The sequence below is a fragment of the Poecilia reticulata genome, linkage group LG13 (genome assembly GCF_000633615.1).
Source record: "Poecilia reticulata strain Guanapo linkage group LG13, Guppy_female_1.0+MT, whole genome shotgun sequence".
NCBI classification, from domain to species: domain Eukaryota; kingdom Metazoa; phylum Chordata; class Actinopteri; order Cyprinodontiformes; family Poeciliidae; genus Poecilia; species Poecilia reticulata.
In genome coordinates this window covers 22,567,944-22,580,600 of record NC_024343.1, presented here as the reverse complement: position 1 = coordinate 22,580,600, position 12,657 = coordinate 22,567,944, and the positions used below count along the sequence as shown (strand labels likewise).

The 12,657-nt window shown below is 36.2% G+C and overlaps 1 protein-coding gene across 1 annotated transcript in view; it reads right to left on the bottom strand.

The window, feature by feature from the left end:
* Window positions 1-12,657, bottom strand: part of lsamp (limbic system associated membrane protein) — a 761,955-nt gene that overhangs the window by 413,679 nt on the left and 335,619 nt on the right. The gene's annotated exons all lie outside the window — the stretch shown is intronic.

The following is a 12,657-nucleotide window of genomic DNA, read 5'->3' as shown; positions in this document are numbered from 1 at the left end:
AAAAATAAACTCTGCTTATCCCATGAGCCAGAATGAAACAGCAACCAGAAGAAAAACAGAAGAATGTATAGACGTAGGAGAACTAAAGAACAGTTTATGGATGAAAACAATAGGAAAGAAGTTAAAGAAGGACTGAAAAGACTTAACAACCCACTGAGAATGGATTTAGTTTTAGAGCCAGTGAGGAGAATCTTAATGTTCCCTCTTTTAACTTTTAACATTGCATCATTTCTCTTCCTGGCAGCTCGGTTCTCTCACCAAGGACGGCAAAGCCAGAAAAGCAAAAATTAAACAAATTTTCAGGGAACAGAATATTTTATCTTGTTCTAAATAGACATAATTAGAGAAAATTTTCATGCAAATGTCTAATACTTAAAAGAAGAGCTATATCTGTTAGTTTCTCTTTACATAGGATTGTGAAGGCAATCTGACACTTTTGTGTTCTTTTGTCCTTCCCTCCTTTTTTGAATCCCAGGAAGGCTTTACTGCATCACTACTGCCCTGGAATCTACAGACCAGAAACACATTTATACAACTGACACAATCTTTTTTTTCCCACAGAATATGCCTAAATCTGCTGTGAACCCCGAACCCCACCCATCAGTCTAAAAACATGTAGCTAACTATTTAAATGTTCCCACTATCTTTCTGCCTCTGCCTTCATAAAGAGAAATGACATGCATTATCTCTGACCTTACCCAGCAAACTAAGACATCGCCTTATCCTTATCATTTATTATCATTTAAATACTCTGACAGTGTTTTTTTCTTTCTTTTTTTTCTGGTTAGCTTCCATCTATGATTTCTTGTGCTGGATGACCTCATGGCACCGTAGTTCTCTGCTTGCTTAGATTATTAGTTTTCTCAAAATGGTTTTATAACCCTGATGATTTATATACCTGAGCCTGGGAGTATAGCGTGAGTACAGTGAGTGCGTGTAGGTGCATGGTGGGTGCCCGCATGTGCCTCATGTTGTGTGTGTGTGGGTGTCTCTGTGCGCACAGACAACCCCCTCCAGCTCCTCCCCTCTCCTCCCCCACCACACTTCCTGCCGGTGGCCTTCTCATCATTCCAGTCCCTTTGGGCTTCTGCAATGTGGCTGTTGGTCTGTTTCCAGGGGGTTAATCCTGTGATGGTCCGCTCAGGGCTCAAATGTTGTGGGGGTCCTTTGGATGTCTGCATTGGGTTCTGGGGGTCAGTGCTGTGGCTCCTCACACCCGCTGTTGAACACCCCCACATACACAAGCACGCACAAAGGTGTTTGGACTGATGTGTTTACAGATACACTCTCTCCTGGGTTTTTTAAGGAAGGGGCGGGGGGTTGGCCTACAGGTAATGATGCAGACTTCTGCTGGGTTTTTTATAGTCTCTATTCTTATATTCTTACCTCTCTTGTCCCCTTTTAAGATTTTGCTCCCCTTCATTTCGTTTTTTTTTTCTCTTTTCATCTTTCTTTTCTGCCTTTGTGTCCATTGCATTTGAAATGATCCCCCTCCCTCTGATAAAAAGAAAAAAAGAAAAAGAAAACAAAAGGAGAATGTTCACTCCTTGGCTTGAGGCAGTTTTTATGTCCCACCCACACAAGTTAACGGCTGCAAAATATTGGATTGATAGCTATGCAGACGTCAGTTTCTCGCACGTGTTACAAATGAAAATAGATTTTCTGAAACAATGTCTGAGTAAGCATTTTCTTAAGAGTTCCTCATAAAGAGGGCCTGATTTCTGGAATGACCCACATTTCATAGCAACCTTTACTGAAGAGCTTCATGACGAGGGCACGTAGTGATTGTGAAGCAAATCAACAATGAACTACACATGTTTAACCACATTTTAGTTAGAGCACTTCAAAATATGTTTGTTTGGTTACTAGCAACTCATCACAAATCACATTTCAGTGTACTCCTCTATGGCAAGATTGATTCCCTAATCTTTGGCATGATCTGCAAAGGTGTGTCAGATGCACTGCAGACACAGAAGCTCCTTTGTGCTCACAGTCTGATGTTAATGGCTGTTGGTGCTCCAGTTTCTTCTTTGCTCTGTTGTTGCTCTCTGTCCTGAATAAATGGTTCTTCTGTCTATTTCTGGTGACTCTATCCCAGTGGTTTCAATCACAGCAGGCCCACAGCTGATTACCTACAACTCTAATGAGTGGGTTTGATTTATGGCTGTTTTGCTCCTATTATAGTTGAGCTCTCTGCTGCAATGGAGGTTGCATCAACCTACCACAGGAGCTTCCATGCAAAAACTTTAGTTGGCTTAGACAAAAAAGAAAGAAACATGCATAAGTTGGTGTAGATTCTTAGTTAGATTATTATGCCCTGAAAAGATAATCTTCAGTTTTTAATGAACACATTTAACTTCTCTTTCAAGAAGCTTCTTCAGTTTTGAAGCTTGGGTAGAAAATATCAGAAACAATCACACCCATGGCGCAATCGCCATGGGTGTGATTGGCCTTATAGTGAATAAGGCCATTGTTCTCACTAACAAGACCATCAAGGATACCCAAGTCACTGGCTTTCATGTTTTTTTTTATTATTATTATTATTTTATATTAACTGCTAGAGAGGTCATTTTGATCAGTATTTTTCTTTTTGATAAGAAGCTGCTCAACTGAATGTTTGAAAGCAGCCCAGACACTGCTGGATGACCAGCAGTGTCTGGATGTCCAGCAGTGTCTGATCACTCATATATCGTATTACATGAAAAGAAACAGAAAGAGCAAAAACATCTTCCACCCGCCCTGTGATCAAGAACAACAACTCTCTCCAATAAGTCAGCAACCCCACTCTTAAAATCTTTCACACATTTTGGTGACTGGTACGTCACTGCACAGGTGATTAGGGAAGAAGAGTTTAGGTTCCACATGCAGCACTCCGAGGATAGTTTATAATACAGATTCTGACAGCACAGATTAAACTTAGTGACCCGTCAGCAAAATTAGGATATTGAAACGTCAATTAATCTGATTAAATTTATCACTAAGTGAAACATAATATATAGAGCAACTATATACAGATGGATGTCTGTGAGCCTCTCTTTCTGGTACTTATAACCTTCCTCGCTCCCACCACCCTTTCTAAAGGCCTGCAGGAGCTATAAAGAGCAGCCACAGTCAAGGAGTTCAGAGAAACAAGGGGCCCTATCAAGCCAAAGACAAGTTTAGGGCAAGGATATAAAATCCAACTTGATGAGCCAGAAGTAATTAAAAAAAGTAGACTTGTTCACCAGCAATCCGGTATTTAACACTGTCCTCTGAAGCTTGACTCTGTTAGAAACAGCAGCACCTTCCAACAAGCAAAGATGCCTTCAGTAACACTGCCACTGGTAGTCCAGTGGTGGAAGAGAATGATGCTCTTCCACCACATCCAGGAAAAACATAAGGCTGAGAGGTTGGATCCGACAACATCTGTATGTAAAAAAGTACGGGGGTAGAAAGAAGCATGGGCCGAATGTGTACTGATGATCAGACAGTCTAACAAACTGCACTATGTTTTTTTTGTGTGTGTGGGCGTGTGCCTCTTATGTGGAAAGACTATTAGCATCAGAGACAGAAAGCCATGTCCTCTAATAGTGGAAGAAGACTCACTGGCTGCCTTTTCTGATCAAAGGTTTTTGGTTTAACTTGTCAAAAGTTCAGAAGTGTTTGGCGACCAAAGATGTGTAGAATAGAGACTTCGAGGCAACATCAATATTAAAAAAAAGACAAAAAACAGAAAAGACGCCATGTAATAATCATGCCACGTTCATGATGTCATGATTATGCCAACTACATGAGAAACATGTGACAGAATAAGTTGTTAGATCTCTTTCTTTCTTTTGTTTTTTTTTTTTACCAAGTTACTTATCATCCAGATTTCGGGCTCTAAGTTATGGTAAGTAACACCTGAATAAGATTGCATGCATTGTTGAGCAGCCATCTAATTACTATTACAAGTAATTTAGCTTTTCATTAATCCCAATCTAAGCATTTATCAGTTCATCATTTTCAAATTTGGAACATTATTCAGCTCAGTAGATGTGGTCTGATGCTAATCCAGTAAGGCAGGTGTATGAACAGCTCTGCTGAAGGACTGGTATTTTATTTCATATCTTCATGAACACACAGAGGCACCTAAATACATGTATAATGTATTTATACATACATTATACATGTATTTAGGTGCCTCTGTATTTATACATGTATAATGTATAATGTGAAATATTTTCTCACTGGTGTTTTCAGTGGAAGAGTTCTCAACCTGTCCCCATCCATTTATCTTTGTCATGCTTCTCCTAGTATCAAACTAAAAGTACAATAAAAAGTACACTGCACTAGTTTTCTGGCATAACAACTGCGGCAGATTCAAGATATTTTTATGGCCTCATCTTAAAGGTGGAACCTTCCCTCAAACATCTGAAAATACCAGCATTTTCTAGTTTGGGTTTTCATGGACCTAAACAACATTACAAGACAATAAAACCTGTTCCCCAAATGTATCCCTAAACTACCATACATGAGCACTTATGTGCCATTTCTTGAAACAAAGACAAGAAGAAATAAAAAAGAAAGGCTTATACGTGAAAGTGTCTTTGCTAAGTAATACTTTACAATATATAAAATGATAATAAAACAAACCCTATCCATCCATTTAAAAGCAAGTGTTGTCAGGGTTTAATAGAAACCAACAAAGTCTGCAGCAAATTTGCCCTTGGCGTGCAGCGCAGTGGCAGAAATGTTTGACAAAGGGCTCTGCAATTTGCAGTATGGTCTGTGCCTCATGGAAGAAGAAAATTGCTGCTTTCTGCTTTATAGCAGAAAAGGATTGACGCCCACCAATACCCAGGATGGCTGAACTGCCCTCCATGTCTTTACTTCACCTATGTTATTGAGGCTGGATCCCTCACAGTCAAAGGATGTCAGACTCAGTGAGGCAAATCCCTTACATCACTTCTCTTGTTGAAAACTAGAGTCACACGTAGGCCCATTTATTTCTCTTTTTCTTCTTCCTCTGATGGAACAAAAGTAAAAGTAAAAAAAAAAAAAAAAACTAAAAATGTAATATTACTTCTCAGTTGTCGTTGCATCATAATTATTTAGACACAATAAGGAATTACCTGTTACACAACCTGGAGGTCTCTGGATTGGCCACAATCCAGAGTCATTCTAATTCAGAAACATTTGAATGGTATCTGATCAGTTTGAACAAGTTATTTTCTGACTTTAACATAATGATAAACAGGTTGAAACAGGAAGTCTGGGAGTCAAAAGCAAAAAAAAAAAAAAAAAAAGACATGATACTCAACACTAAATAAAAAAAAATAATAAGAGCCAAGATTTTAACAATATTTTTAATGAAATATACTTTATAGTTGACTTGTTCCTACAATTCAACTCAAGGTTCACAGATCATCTGTGTTTAAAAGAACATGGTTTGTTAACTGTTATTTTCCGGTTATGTAATTGTATCACTCTTACAATATTGCTCAATGTTGTATCCAAACGTCACGGAGCTGCATAATGCCTGGACTGTGCGTGATGACACCTAGATCCAAACACCGCAAGAACCAGCTAAACAGAAACTAAACACGGATCGAAAACAGTGTAACTTGATTAATATAGCAAGTTGTACTGACCACATAAAGTGCTTTACAGGAGAGCTCAATTCTCCCAGTTGCAATCACAAACACACATTCATACACAGATTGGTAAACAACTTCGGGGTTAATTGCCTTGCCCAAGGGCACATCAACACGATGTGCCCCTGGCAGAAAAAAGCTGGAATCAAATCCATAATTTTTGGATTGCAATATGAATACCATGCCCACTGAGCCATAACTTCTCCCAAAGACATCTGCTTTATAGGTGAACACAGGCAACATTGCAGTGGAAAAGACAAGAAAATAAAATTCTGCCCTACAAATCTAATACTTTAGATCTAATCTTTTAGCTTCTTTGTCATTCTGTCGTTTTATTATTTGACCTCTTCCATACCTCATTCAATTTTTTTTTCCTCCCTTCTGTAATAAAAAAGGTAAGTTGAGGTAAGCTCAGCTTGTTGCTAGAAGTGGTAAGGTAATTATCTTGCCTTACCATTCAAATAAAAGAACAAACAAAGCAATCACAACAATCTCTGAGATGTATGACTGCAGACTCAGTAGCTGAGAGCGTGGAGAGCTATGCAAGTTACAAATTAAGAAAATAAAAAGAGACATGCAGACAATGATAAAGAAGTGATGTATTTTAGTTCCAACGTACACAAATAAGCTGAAGTTCAGCCATGAGTATTTTCTTTTTTCATTTCTGGCATTAGGCTATTTGATAATCTAATAATAGTTCTCAGTATTAGAGTGCAAATACCCTGATTATGACCAAATAGTTAGCTAGTATGGGAAACATATGGCCACATTGTTCTCGCTGTGTAACATCAAATAGATTAGAACATGGTGAATTTCCTCCTACAGAACATAAATGTGCCCCGGTAAGCAGATCATTTAAGCAAAACGTGCTTTGCTGACTGTCTGACTTTAAACACCGCAATATGTTAGCTTGGTGTAAGCAAAAAGTTGTGATGCTTACTTGCATGCAGTGATTACAGTAACAGTAAATTTTATTTGTAGACCACAGCTGTTTTTAAAACAACTCCAAAATGCTTACAAAAGGCATAACGGAGACAGTAAATGTGCCGTTATTAAATGGAAAAGTGGGAACTATGGAAGCTATTGTTATCTATGGGCTGTTTATCGCTTAGCTGAATCTTCATAAATGATGTCCCTCTCTGTGTTATGATGGGAGCATCATACCATCCATCTGTCCTCTCAGCTGTGATCACCACATAGTGTGCCAGTAAAGCCATTACAAATAAATTATCTTTGATATTTTTTGGTTTGCTAGACAAACACCACTGTGGGCGTAAAAGTAAATTAACACATAGTCTTATGGCTTCTTGTTTTAAAACAATCTTGGTTATTGTAACATCAAGTGTCAAGTTGTTGCACATCTGTTGATCTTACATTTCTCATTCATCAGAAAGATCCTAGTTAGTTATTATGTGCTCCCCAAAATTTGAACAAGGCAAACATATAATAATCATGTTAACAGGGGCATCGACCTCATATCCAGTCAGAAACAACCAATCAGAGCCAGAAAGGGAGCCTTGGTGCTGTCAATTAGGCTTGTGTACATGTTGCTCGATGTGCAAATGGGAGAGAAAGAACTTATTGTTTCAGGAAGACTGTTTATCTGCTGTCATTGGTGACTATGCTAACTAACCTGAGCTTTCATGACGAGTTCTGGTGTGGCAACTCGTTGTAGCTTTGCAGAGAGCAAGGGAGAGGATGTGAGCAGCATGTCCAATATGGTGATTGACAGCATTAAGACATTCCTCCTACTCACTGACAAACTTGTAATAAACTGTCACTCATCATTATCATTAGAACAATATAGTTTTCACCTAATATTTAATGGCACAGAGAGAGCAATAAAGGACAAAGTATGAGGTTTCTGTTCCTTTAAACAGGAAAAGAAAAAATGTAATTACATTGCAAAACATTTATAATTGTTTGAAAATAACTGTTTCAATAGAGTTTAAATGTGGATTTAAAAAAAAAGATCTGATTTTAGACACCAGACTTTAGAAAAATTAATTCAAGATGTAACACCTAGTAATCATCTGTTAAGAGGTTGTTCATTACTTTTCCACAGGAAAAACTAGCCTGTCTCTTTTTATATACTTTTGTTGAAAAGCTTTAAACTAGCTGCACTTCTCAAAATGTGTTTTGTTGTGAATCCTGCAGAAACCACAGAGGATTCCTCCTCTTCTAATCCTTAAGAAGATATTAAAGACGGTGTTTGATCAAACACAGATAGGAAATATATAGCACATTAAATATACATTATATAAAAGATAACAGGAACATAATTTATACATTTTCACAATTTTAATTAAAATTTTATTTGATTTAGACAGCATATCAGGTGTGTGAAAAAGCATTTAAATCCTATCCTGGAATTTGAATCTCTATTAATCTCTATTATGTAGTATGTTTGTATCCACAAGTGGAGATGATCTGTACAGATTATCTGTATGAGTCATTCGTAATCAGGTCAAAACTGTAATTTAAAAATAAAAAATTATGTAGACAAACACAAGCCTTACCATGTAACTTTAATTCGGATGAATACGTTTTCTTTTTTGTCAAAGGCGAAATGTTTTTTTTCTTTTTTCAGTATTATTCATCAAGTTGCCCGAGAGCTTTGCAACATCTAAATAGGAACTGTGTGTCCTCATTTATTTTATACTGCAGTCAAACAAATTCATCAATGTTTTGCAATATATAGCTCATTAAGGTTAACGGTACCCAAGAGCTGCATTATTATTATATTTTTGACCACTACAAAAAAAAAAAAAAACAGTAAACTGTCACTTCTCGAGACAATAAATTACATTTACCCAACAATTTTTTTTTCAGGACACCTTAACAGATATATAAATTTGACCACAATTTAAAAGTTACAAAGCCAAAGTAAAAAAAATTGAATAAAAAAATGTCCCTATAATTGATGTATTCCATATACTCTTTCAGTTTGAGCCTAATGAACATTTGAACTTTCAGCTGAGAATGACAACTAGTAACATGTAAAAATAATACATAACCTTGAAGCGAAAAGGCCACTGGGCCACTTGAAGGAATTTGCTACCCAAATTACTCTGCATCAAGGTATATCGGAAACTGTTAGATCAAAACCACAAACATACATGCAGAGACGCTCTAATTTAAAAAAAACGTCATCATTCAAACTAATTTGAGCACTTCAGCAGTTTTGATAACCTTGGTAGTGTCAGAGATTTTAGTGTATTGATATAAACCTAAAGCCAAGTAATCAGAAGACAAGCGCAGAAGAGTCCCAGGAGAAATAAGGCTCACCACAGAGCACAGATTCAATTGCCCAGCAACTTTATTGGACATATTCTGTATTGCGGGATGTGGGAGGTCTTACAGCATATGCTACTACCAGATTTTATATGAAAGGAGAAAGGATATGTGGACAAACGTACCATGACATTTTTGATCATACTCTGAAGTGAATCAAGTCTGATTTTCCAAGATACATAGTGGACCCAAACAAAGCCAAGGAAAGTCTTGATTGGCTTCAGGGAAGGAAAGTAAAACTGCTTCAAATAACCTAGTCAATCACTTGACTTCCCTACATTTCACTTGTTTACAGCTCCATCCATCCAAATCAATGTGTGAATGTACCATACCTTTCTCCAGCTGAATAGAAAAAAACAACAACCTGGATCTATTCTCTCTGGACCTAAAGAGGAACAATCTAGAGTTAGCACACGGTTTCAGTTATTATAGCTAGAAACTAGCGATCAGGCTCAGTATCCGGGTGTGATGATGAACTCAGATCTGAACCTTCAGAGCCACATTGACACTGTTAAAAAGACAGCTTTCTAATAATCTGAAGAACATTTCCAGGATTGAAGGACTAATGTCTCAGCAAGATCTCATTCATGCATCTGAATTGATTACAACAGATTAAACTTTAAGATTAGACGGAGCTCATCCAGAACACTGCAACTCACGTTCTGGATCAACTGAAGGGCTTTGAACCAAAATACATTAAAGATCCGCTGTTTTTGAATCAACCTTTGTTAATCGGCTGTGATATGTACTATAAACAAAAGTATTGCACCACATCTGACAAGCACACCACAGAACATTTCATGCATTTTCAACTGACAACTAACTAAAAAGACTGGAAAATCGAAACATAAGATCTTAAACACAATCCTGCTGCTTAACGTTAACAAAAAAAAAAGACAGTACAGAAAGTTTTACTTTCATATGCAACATTTTTTTTTCAATAGCCTGATACCTTCTATAAAAACATCGATTTAAATGGGCCTTTAGAAGATGAATGTGGGAGGATCAGCCATTTATCTTGATTTATATCTAAAAATCTGAGGTGATGCAAGCTAAGTACACCCAACATCTTGGTATGAGTCATGTTTAATGATCCTAAACTCATTGTGAATGACTCATGCATATTTGAAATCAGCCCATAATACAGATGCTCATCTGTTCAAAATTAACACAACTTTGTAGTGTTGATCCCCCAGAGTAAGGAAGAAATAAATATTAATATAAAAAAAAAACATATCTGCTTATTAGTTTTGGAACAGGTGCTCTTGCATTTGTCATTTATGGAAATGAATTCAACATGCATTTACACACATAGGATGCCCATGTGTTATTTTCTTATACTACTACCCACAGTGTCTGCCAAGAGATTTCACAAATGGCTCCCTCCTTCATGATAAACAGGAAGTGCCTGTTTGCACAAGACTGTGTCTGTATTGCAGAGAAAAGGATAGTAGAGTTTTGCATTTTATCCAAACCTATTTCCTCTATAGCATTTTAATCATTAAAGCTATGAGACTTGATGGTTAAGTTTGAGTCATCAAAACTAGGCAATCAAAAAGGAATATGATTTTTTTTGACTGGAAGTCAAACCTTTGGAAGTCACAGCTTCCACATTGTTTCTCTTCTTCAAGAAACCTTCTCCACAGAGAAGAGATCAAGAGCTACCATTCACAGTCAGAGAGCAGGCTCGTCACATGGCACATAATGAGAACATAACGCATACGAATAACTTCCAGAAATAATAGTTTCAAACAATGCTAAAAATAGCTAAACTAGTTTTGCAGTGTTCCAGGAAGCATAACTCAGGTGTCAACGTTTATCGGAAAATTGGTGCATTTTATCAGGTTTATAAGGGAAACTTGATCAAAAACATGTTTTGGAAAAGAGGTATCAGAAAATAACAGTATGATTTAGTGACTCATTGTTTTTCTCCTCTGCCCACTCAATATAACTCAAAAACTTATTAATTATCTCTTATTTTCTCACTTTATTTCGATGATTATTCTTAAGTAGAGCAGTAGTCAAACTCACAGTCTTACCAAAACACTTGAACAAATTAACTTAAACAGTACAGATATCCAGCCACTACAAAATTATTTAAGTAACACCTGTGCCGACTAGCTAAATAGTTAATCACGAGGATGTATAGTGATGTACTTTGAATACAGCCCTCAGGACTTTTCATGGTTTACCATATAACTGTTTACAGGAGATACAACTTGTTAATTCTTAAAGATTTGTCCTCAAGCATTTTAATTTAGCTTAATTACAGTGCCTGCACTTTGCAGGAAATAATTCATTTTACACTTTGTACAAGCTGCTAAGAATTTAATTTTGATAAATGTATTTTTATTTCAGACACACTCCCATGAAATAGAAAAGCCTTGAAATAAAAAGTTGTGATAGACTATTTAAGTTTTAATCATGACAGGCCATAATTTGTACACCATTATTTTACACAAAAGACAGCTGTTCAGGATAAACTTTTTATTTTTTGTTACAAAGCTTCTGTGTGAACAGGCGTTAGGGGGACTTTCATGCAAAAAAACATTAATCTAGTTACTGTGAGCCATAAATACATAAGATTATAAAAACACTATGTGGTTCATTACTCTTAGCTTTTATGTTTATTGAAGAACAACTTTATTATGAACTGTCATCAGTTTGTATTACAGTATGATAAAAGAAAAACCTGCAATACCACTATGTTATTACACCTAGTACAATACATGTGATGTAAAGGGACATCTGTGTGTGATAGTAAACTCAAAAAATACCACAAAAGGTTGTATGTGATTTATTAAGGGGTTGGCAACAGTCTTATTTCTGAGGGACCAATTATTTTACTCAGTTTGACAGAGTTTCTCCAACATGTCAGCACCCCACATCAAATGTACATGTTATCATTGAACTGGATCCCTTAGGGAGACTAAAAAAATCTTTACCTTTATCAAATTATTACTACAATAAGTTTTTAAAATATGCTGGGATAATAAAATGTCTTGGTCAAGGTTACAATTCTGCTTTTAAGTTGAAGTTGATAATAGTCCAGTTTATATTTTTGGTAACACTTTAGTTGAAGAGATGTACATAAGGCTGATATTACTCTGTCATAAACAAAAATAAATGCATACAAAAATAAATCTAGTCCATTCGTCAATGACTGTTCCCGTAAAATTTCTAAAAAGATTGATTACCTTTTTATATACTGCTTTAGCTCCTTGAGCTTTACTTTAATTTAGCAAATTATTATTCAATATAAATGCAATTTACTACTTGAGCATAAAGACTTACAATTTAAGTGCTTGTTGATCCCTTTAATATGAAACATCACAGATAAATAGCACTCTTTACTTCTATAATGTGTTAATTTACTCTCTGAAAGGGAAACGCATTATTACAGCATATTACCTTAAACGATGCATCAGTGAGACGCATCTTTTAAAACCTTGAAAGCTGAAAACTTACAAAAACATCTTAACAACAAAATGTAAATTGAGCAAAGTATGAGAGTAAAATAAGAGGGGATTTTTCTATTGTACCATTTGTATTGCTCTGAAAGTAATAAGAGTCAGACAGAATAACATCCAGCTTGTTAAAATTGTAGTTAAAAAAGGCCTGAAGAGTTAAAATGTCTTCAAAGATTCTATGGATGATTGAAATTATATAACATTTATTACACTGATAAATTGAACCAGTACTTTTTGCTAGGCCAGAGGTGTGTCTCTTAATTATGTCCATATATATA